Here is an 8,633-nt window from a genome sequence, read left to right as displayed (position 1 = left end):
TAAGGCTAACCCCTCTGCATTTTTGTCGAAAATTTTCGCGATTTTGAAAAGTGCTGGAATGAATTTTTTCTGGCACTATTCGCACGTGATTTTGCGAGAGAAATCGATTGGGCGCAGTCCCAATACGCAGCGATCAACGCATCAAAAGTTACAGCCAAAAAACGAAAACCTGTTTTTAAGACATTTTTCAGCGGGTGCTTTTTTCTTCGTAACTTCTCTCCTGATGATCCCACGCTCTTTTCGCTGCGTTTTCTGAGTTCCTAGGGGTCCAATTAGTCAGGAAAGGGTCATTTAATTCGAATCTGAGACGAAAACTTTTCCGCTCCAAAAATGAAAAAAAAGTAAGGCTAACCCCTTTGCATTTTTGTCGGAAATTTTCGCGATTTTGAAAAGTGCTGGAATAAATTTTTTCCGGCACTATTCCAATGTAATTTTGCGAGAGAAATCGATTGGGCGCAGTCTCAATACGCTGCGATCAACGAATCAAAAGTTACAGCCATAAAACGGAAACCTGTTTTTAGGACATTTTCCAGCAGGTGCTTTTTCCTTCGTAACTTCTCTCCTGAGGATCCCACGCTATTTTTGCTGCGTTTCCTAAGTTCCCGGGGGTTCAATTAGTCAGAAAAGGGTCATCCAATTCGAATCTGAGACGAAAAATTTTCGGCTCCTAAAATGAAAAAAAAGTATGGCTAACCCCTTTGTATTTTTGTCGAAAATTTTCGCGATTTTGAAAACTGCTGGAATGAATTCTTTCTGGCACTATTCCGACGTAATTTTGCGAGAGAAATCGATTGGGCGCAGTCCCAATACGCAGCGATCAACGCATCAAAAGTTACAGCCAAAAAACGGAAACCTGTTTTTAGGACATTTTTCAGCTGGTGCTTTTTCCTTCGGAACTTCTCTCCTGAGGATCCCACGCTCTTTTCGCTGCGTTTCCTTAGTTCCTGGGGGTCCAATTAGTCAGGAAAGGGTCATTTAAATCGAATCTGAGACAAAAAATTTTCGGCTCCAAAAATGAAAAAAAAGTAAGGCTAACCCCTCTGCATTTTTGTCGAAAATTTTGGCGATTTTGAAAAGTGCTGGAATAAATTCTTTCTGGCAGTATTCCAACGTAATTTTGCGAGAGAAATCGATTGGGCGCTGTCCCAATACGCTGCGATCAACGAAACAAAAGTTACAGCCAAAAAACGGAAACCAGTTTTTGAGACATTTTTCAGCAGGTGCTTCTTCCTTCGTAACTTCTCTCCTGAGGATCCCACGCTATTTTTGCTGCGTTTTCTGAGTTCCTAGGGGTCCAACTAGTCAGGAAAGGGTCATTTGAATCGAATCTGAGACGAAAAAATTTTCGACTCCAAAAATGAAAAAAAAGTAAGGCTAACCCCTTTGCATTTTCGTCGAAAATTCGCGCGATTTTGAAAAGTGCTGGAATAAATTCTTTCTGGCACTATTCTTACGTAATTTTGCGAGGAAAATCGATTGGGCGCAGTCCCAATACGCAGCAATCAACGCATCAAAAGTTACAGCCAAAAATCGGAAACCTGTTTCTAAGACATTTTTCAGCAGGTGCTTTTTCCTTCGTAACTTCTCTTCTGAGGATCCCACGCTATTTTCGCTGCGTTACCTGAGTTCCTGGGGGTCCAATCAGTCAGGAAAGGGTCATTTGAATTGAATTTGAGACGAGAAATTTTCGGCTCCAAAAATGAAAAAGAAGTCAGGCTAACCCCTTTGCATTTTTGTCGAAAATTCTCGCGATTTTGAAAAGTGCTGGAATAGATTCTTTCTGGCACCATTCCGACGTAATTTTGCGAGAGAAATCGATTGGGCGCAGTCCCAATACGCAGCGATCAACGCATCGAAAGTTACAGCCAAAAAACGAAAACCTGGTTTTGAGACATTTTTCAATGGGTGCTTTTTTCTTCCCAACTTTTCTCCTGATGATCCCACGCTCTTTTCGCTGCGTTTTCTAAGTTCCTGGGGGTTCAATTAGTCAGAAATGGGTCATTTAAATCGAATCTGAGACGAAAACTTTTCGGCTCCACAAATGAAAAAAAATTAAGGCTAACCCCTTTGCATTTTTGTCGAAAATTTTCGCGATTTTGAAAAGTGCTGGAATGAATTTTTTCTGGCACTATTCGCACGTAATTTTGCGAGAGAAATCGATTGGGCGCTGTCCTAATACGCTGCGATCAACGAATCAAAAGTTACAGCCAAAAAACTGAAACCTGTTTTTGAGACATTTTTCAGCAGGTGCTTTTTCCTTCGTAACTTTACTCCCGAGGATCCCACGCTATTTTCGCTGCGTTTTCTGAGTTCCTAGGGGTCCAATTAGTCAGAAAAGGGTCATTTAAATCGAATCTGAGACGAAAAATTTTCGACTCCAAAAACGAAAAAAAAGTAAGGCTAACCCCTTTGCATTTTTGTCGAAAATTCTCGCGATTTTGAAAAGTGCTGGAATAAATTCTTTCTGGCACTATTCCGACGTAATTTTGCGAGGGAAATCGATTGGGCGCAGTCCCAATACGCAGCAATCAACGCATCAAAAGTTACAGCCAAAAAACGAAAACCTGTTTTTAAGACATTTTTCAGCGGGTGCTTCTTCCTTCGTAACTTCTCTCCTGAGGACCCCACGCTATTTTTGCTGCGTTTTCTGAGTTCCTAGGGGTCCAACTAGTCAGGAAAGGGTCATTTAAATCGAATCTGAGACGAAAAATTTTCGGCTTCTAAAATGAAAGAAAAGTAAGGCTAACCCCCTTGTATTTTTGTCGAAAATTTTCGCGATTTTGAAAAGTGCTGGAGTAAACTCTTTCTGGCACTATTCCAACGTAATTTTGCGAGAGAAATCGATTGGGCGCAGTCCCAATACGCAGCGATCAACGCATCAAAAGTTACAGCCAAAAAACGAAAACCTGTTTTTAAGACATTTTTCAGCGGGTGCTTTTTCCTTCGTAACTACTCTCCTGAGGATCCCACGCTATTTTTGCTGCGTTTTCTGAGTTCCCAGGGGTCCAACTAGTCAGAAACGGGTCATTTAAATCGAATCTGAGACAAAAACTTTTCGGCCCCACAAATGAAAAAAAAGTAGGGCTAACCCCTTTGCATTTTTGTCGAAAATTTTCGCGATTTTGAAAAGTGCTGGAATAAACTCTTTCTGGCACTATTCCAACGTAATTTTGCGAGAGAAATCGATTGGGCGCAGTCCCAATACGCAGCGATCAACGCATCAAAAGTTACAGCCAAAAAACGAAAACCTGTTTTTAAGACATTTTTCAGCGGGTGCTTTTTTCTTCCCAACTTTTCTCCTGATGATCCCACGCTCTTTTCGCTGCGTTTTCTAAGTTCCTGGGGGTTCAATTAGTCAGAAATGGGTCATTCAAATCGAATTTGAGACGAAAACTTTTCGGCCCCACAAATGAAAAAAAAGTAAGGCTAACCCCTTTGCATTTTTGTCAAAAATTTTCGCGATTTTGAAAAGTGCTGGAATAAATTCTCTCTGGCACTATTCCGACGTAATTTTGCGAGGGAAATCGATTGGGCGCTGTTCCAATACGCTGCGATCAACGAATCAAAAGTTACAGCCAAAAAACGAAAACCTGTTTCTAAGACATTTTTCAGCAGGTGCTTTTTCCTTCGTAACTTCTCTTCTGAGGATCCCACGCTATTTTCGCTGCGTTACCTGAGTTCCAGGGGGTCCAATTAGTCAGGAAAGGGTCATTTGAATCGAATCTGAGACGCGAAGTTTTCGGCTCCAAAAATGAAAAAAAAGTCAGGCTAACCCCTTTGCATTTTTGTCGAAAATTCTCGCGATTTTGAAGAGTGCTGAAATATATTTTTTCTGGCACTATTCCAACGTAATTTTGCAAGAGAAATCGATTGGGCGCTGTCCCAATACGCTGCGATCAACAAATAAAAAGTTACAGCCAAAAAACGGAAACCTGTTGTTGAGACATATTTCAGCAGGTGCTTTTTCCTTCGTAACTTCACTCCTGAGGATCCCACGCTATTTTCGCTGCGTTATCTGAGTTCCTAGGGGTCCAATTAGTCAGGAAAGGGTCATTTAAATCGAATCTGAGACGAAAAATTTTCGACTCCAAAAACGAAAAAAAAGTAAGGCTAACCCCTTTGCATTTTTGTCGAAAATTCTCGCGATTTTAAAAAGTGCTGGAATAAATTCTTTCTGGCACTATTCCGACGTAATTTTGCGAGGGAAATCGATTGGGCGCAGTCCCAATACGCAGCGATCAACGCATCAAAAGTTACAGCCAAAAAACGATAACCTGTTTTTAAGACATTTTTCAGCGGGTGCTTCTTCCTCCGTAACTTCTCTCCTGAGGATCCCACGCTATTTTTGCTGCGTTTTCTGAGTTCCTAGGGGTTCAACTAGTCAGGAAAGGGTCATTTAAATCGAATCTGAGACAAAAACTTTTCGGCCCCACAAATGAAAAAAAAGTAAGGCTAACCCCTTTGCATTTTCGTCGAAAATTTTCGCGATTTTGGAAAGTGCTGGAATGAATTCTTTCTGGCACTATTCCAACGTAATTTTGCGAGAGAAATCGATTGAGCGCAAGCTCAATACGCTGCGATCAACGGATCAAAAGTTACAGCCAAAAATCGTAAACCTGTTTCTAAGACATTTTTCAGCAGGTGCTTTTTCCTTCGTAACTTCTCTTCTGAGGATCCCACGCTATTTTCGCTGCGTTACCTGAGTTCCTGGGGGTCCAATTAGTCAGGAAAGGGTCATTCGAATCGAATTTGAGACGAGAAATTTTCGGCTCCAAAAATGAAAAAAAAGTCAGGCTAACCCCTTTGCATTTTTGTCGAAAATTCTCGCGATTTTGAAGAGTGCTGAAATAAATCTTTTCTGGCACTGTTCCAACGTAATTTTGCAAGAGAAATCGATTGGGCGCTGTCCCAATACGCTGCGATCAACGAATCAAAAGTTACAGCCAAAAAACGGAAACCTGTTTTTGAGACATTTTTCAGCAGGTGCTTTTTCCTTCGTAACTTCACTCCTGAGGATCCCTTGCTATTTCCGCTGCGTTTTCTGAGTTCCTAGGGGTCCAATTGGTCAGAAAAGGGTCATTTAAATCGAATCTGAGACGAAAAATTTTCGACTCCAAAAACGAAAAAAAAGTAAGGCTAACCCCTTTGCATTTTTGTCGAAAATTCTCGCGATTTTGAAAAGTGCTGGAATAAATTCTTTCTGGCACTATTCCGACGTAATTTTGCGAGGGAAATCGATTGGGCGCAGTCCCAATACGCAGCGATCAACGCATCAAAAGTTACAGCCGAAAAACGATAACCTGTTTTTAAGACATTTTTCAGCGGGTGCTTCTTCCTTCGTAACTTCTCTCCTGAGGATCCCACGCTATTTTTGCTGCGTTTTCTGAGTTCCTAGGGGTCCAACTAGTCAGGAAAGGGTCATTTAAATCGAATCTGAGACAAAAACTTTTCGGCCCCACAAATGAAAAAAAAGTAAGGCCAACCCCTTTGCATTTTCGTCGAAAATTTTCGCGATTTTGGAAAGTGCTGGAATGAATTCTTTCTGGCACTATTCCAACGTAATTTTGCGAGAGAAATCGATCGGGCGCTGTCTCAATACGCTGCGATCAACGGATCAAAAGTTACAGCCAAAAATCAGAAACCTGTTTCTAAGACATTTTTCAGCAGGTGCTTTTTCCTCCGTAACTTCTCTTCTGAGGATCCCACGCTATTTTCGCTGCGTTACCTGAGTTCCTGGGGGTCCAATCAGTCAGGAAAGGGTCATTTGAATCGAATTTGAGACGAGAAATTTTCGGCTCCAAAAATGAAAAAAAAGTCAGGCTAACCCCTTTGCATTTTTGTCGAAAATTCTCGCGATTTTGAAAAGTGCTGGAATAGATTCTTTCTGGCACTATTCCGACGTAATTTTGCGAGGGAAATCGATTGGGCGCAGTCCCAATACGCAGCAATCAACGCATCAAAAGTTACAGCCAAAAAACGAAAACCTGTTTTTAAGACATTTTTCAGCGGGTGCTTTTTCCTTCGTAACTACTCTCCTGAGGATCCCACGCTATTTTTGCTGCGTTTTCTGAGTTCCCAGGGGTCCAACTAGTCAGAAACGGGTCATTTAAATCGAATCTGAGACAAAAACTTTTCGGCCCCACATATGAAAAAAAAGTAAGGCTAACCCCTTTGCGTTTTTGTCGAAAATTTTCGCGATTTTGGAAAGTGCTGGAATGAATTCTTTCTGGCACTATTCCAACGTAATTTTGCGAGAGAAATCGATTGGGCGCTGTCCCAATACGCTGCGATCAACGAATCAAAAGTTACAGCCAAAAAACGGAAACCTGTTTTTGAGACATTTTTCAGCAGGTGCTTTTTCCTTCGTAACTTTACTCCTGAGGATCCCACGCTCTTTTCGCTGCGTTTTCTAAGTTCCTGGGGTTCAATTAGTCAGAAATGGGTCATTTAAATCGAATCTGAGACAAAAACTTTTCGGCCCCACAAATGAAAAAAAAGTAAGGCTAACCCCTTTGCATTTTTGTCGAAAATTTTCGCGATTTTGAAAAGTGCTGGAATGAATTCTTTCTGGCACTATTCCAACGTAATTTTGCGAGAGAAATCGATTGGGCGCTGTCTCAATACGCTGCGATCAACGGATCAAAAGTTACAGCCAAAAATCGGAAACCTGTTTCTAAGACATTTTTCAGCAGGTGCTTTTTCCTTCGTAACTTCTCTTCTGAGGATCCCACGCTATTTTCGCTGCGTTACCTGAGTTCCTGGGGGTCCAATCAGTCAGGAAAGGGTCATTTGAATCGAATTTGAGACGAGAAATTTTCGGCTCCAAAAATGAAAAAAAAGTCAGGCTAACCCCTTTGCATTTTTGTCGAAAATTCTCGCGATTTTGAAAAGTGCTGGAATAGATTCTTTCTGGCACTATTCCGACGTAATTTTGCGAGAGAAATCGATTGGGCGCAGTCCCAATACGCAGCGATCAACGCATCGAAAGTTACAGCCAAAAAACGAAAACCTGGTTTTAAGACATTTTTCAGTGGGTGCTTTTTTCTTCCCAACTTTTCTCCTGATGATCCCACGCTCTTTTCGCTGCGTTTTCTAAGTTCCTGGGGGTTCAATTAGTCAGAAATGGGTCATTTAAATCGAATCTGAGACAAAAAATTTTCGGCTCTAAAAATGAAAAAAAAGTAAGGCTAACCCCTCTGCATTTTTGTCGAAAATTTCCGCGATTTTGAAAAGTGCAGGAATGAATTCTTTCTGGCACTATTCCGACGTAATTTTGCGAGAGAAATCGATTGGGCGCAGTCCCAATACGCAGCGATCAACGCATCAAAAGTTACAGCCAAAAAACGAAAACCTGTTTTTAAGATATTTTTCAGCGGGTGCTTTTTCCTTCGTAACTTTACTCCTGAGGATCCCACGCTCTTTTCGCTGCGTTTTCTAAGTTCCTGGGGGTTCAATTAGTCAGAAATGGGTCATTTAAATCGAATCTGAGACAAAAAATTTTCGGCTCCAAAAATGAAAAAAAAGTAAGGCTAACCCCTCTGCATTTTTGTCGAAAATTTCCGCGATTTTGAAAAGTGCAGGAATGAATTCTTTCTGGCACTATTCCGACGTAATTTTGCGAGAGAAATCGATTGGGCGCAGTCCCAATACGCAGCGATCAACGCATCAAAAGTTACAGCCAAAAAACGAAAACCTGTTTTTAAGACATTTTTCAACGGGTGCTTTTTTCTTCGTAACTTCTCTCCTGATGATCCCACGCTCTTTTCGCTGCGTTTTCTGAGTTCCTAGGGGTCCAATTAGTCAGGAATGGGTCATTTAATCCGAATCTGAGACGAAAACTTTTCGGCTCCAAAAATGAAAAAAAAGTAAGGCTTTTGCATTTGCATTTTTGTCGAAAATTCTCGCGATTTTGAAAAGTGCTGGAATAAATTCTTTCTGGCAGTATTCCAACGTAATTTTGCGAGGGAAATCGATTGGGCGCAGTCTCAATACGCTGCGATCAACGAATCAAAAGTTACAGCCAAAAAACGGAAACCCGTTTCTAAGACATTTTTCAGCAGGTGCTTCTTCCTTCGTAACTTCTCTCCTGAGGATCCCGCGCTATTTTCGCTGTGTTTTCTGAGTTCCTAGGGGTCCAATTAGTCAGAAAAGGGTCATTTAAATCGAATCTAAGACGAAAATTTTTCGGCCCTAAAAATGAAAAAAAAGTAAAGCCAACCCCTTTGCATTTTTGTCGAAAATTTTCGCGATTTTGAAAAGTGTGGGAATAAATTCTTTCCTGCACTATTCCGATGTAATTTTGCGAGGGAAATCGATTGCGCTTGCTGATATTTTGCAGCTGACAACATGTTTGATTTGTTAAAAAAACACATTATACGTCTAGCGAATGACTCATCCCGTACCGTAACACGTTCCGATTGACGTGCAATCTGCAGCATTCTTCATTCAATCCGTAGCTGTTCACGACGATGCTGTTATGCTGTTCACGAAGCATGAATCGAGCTTATTTACGATGTAGATTTCAGTTTGTGCACCTGTGAGTAGGCTTTACAGTTGATTCCATCAATCGGCACGTTTAAGCGAAAACGCGAAGTATATCAGCGAGTACACCTGTGCAGATCTATTGGTTGGAC

The sequence above is a fragment of the Neodiprion virginianus genome, chromosome 6 (assembly GCF_021901495.1).
Source record: "Neodiprion virginianus isolate iyNeoVirg1 chromosome 6, iyNeoVirg1.1, whole genome shotgun sequence".
In the NCBI taxonomy this organism is placed as follows: domain Eukaryota; kingdom Metazoa; phylum Arthropoda; class Insecta; order Hymenoptera; family Diprionidae; genus Neodiprion; species Neodiprion virginianus.
This window is presented reverse-complemented; position numbering follows the sequence as displayed.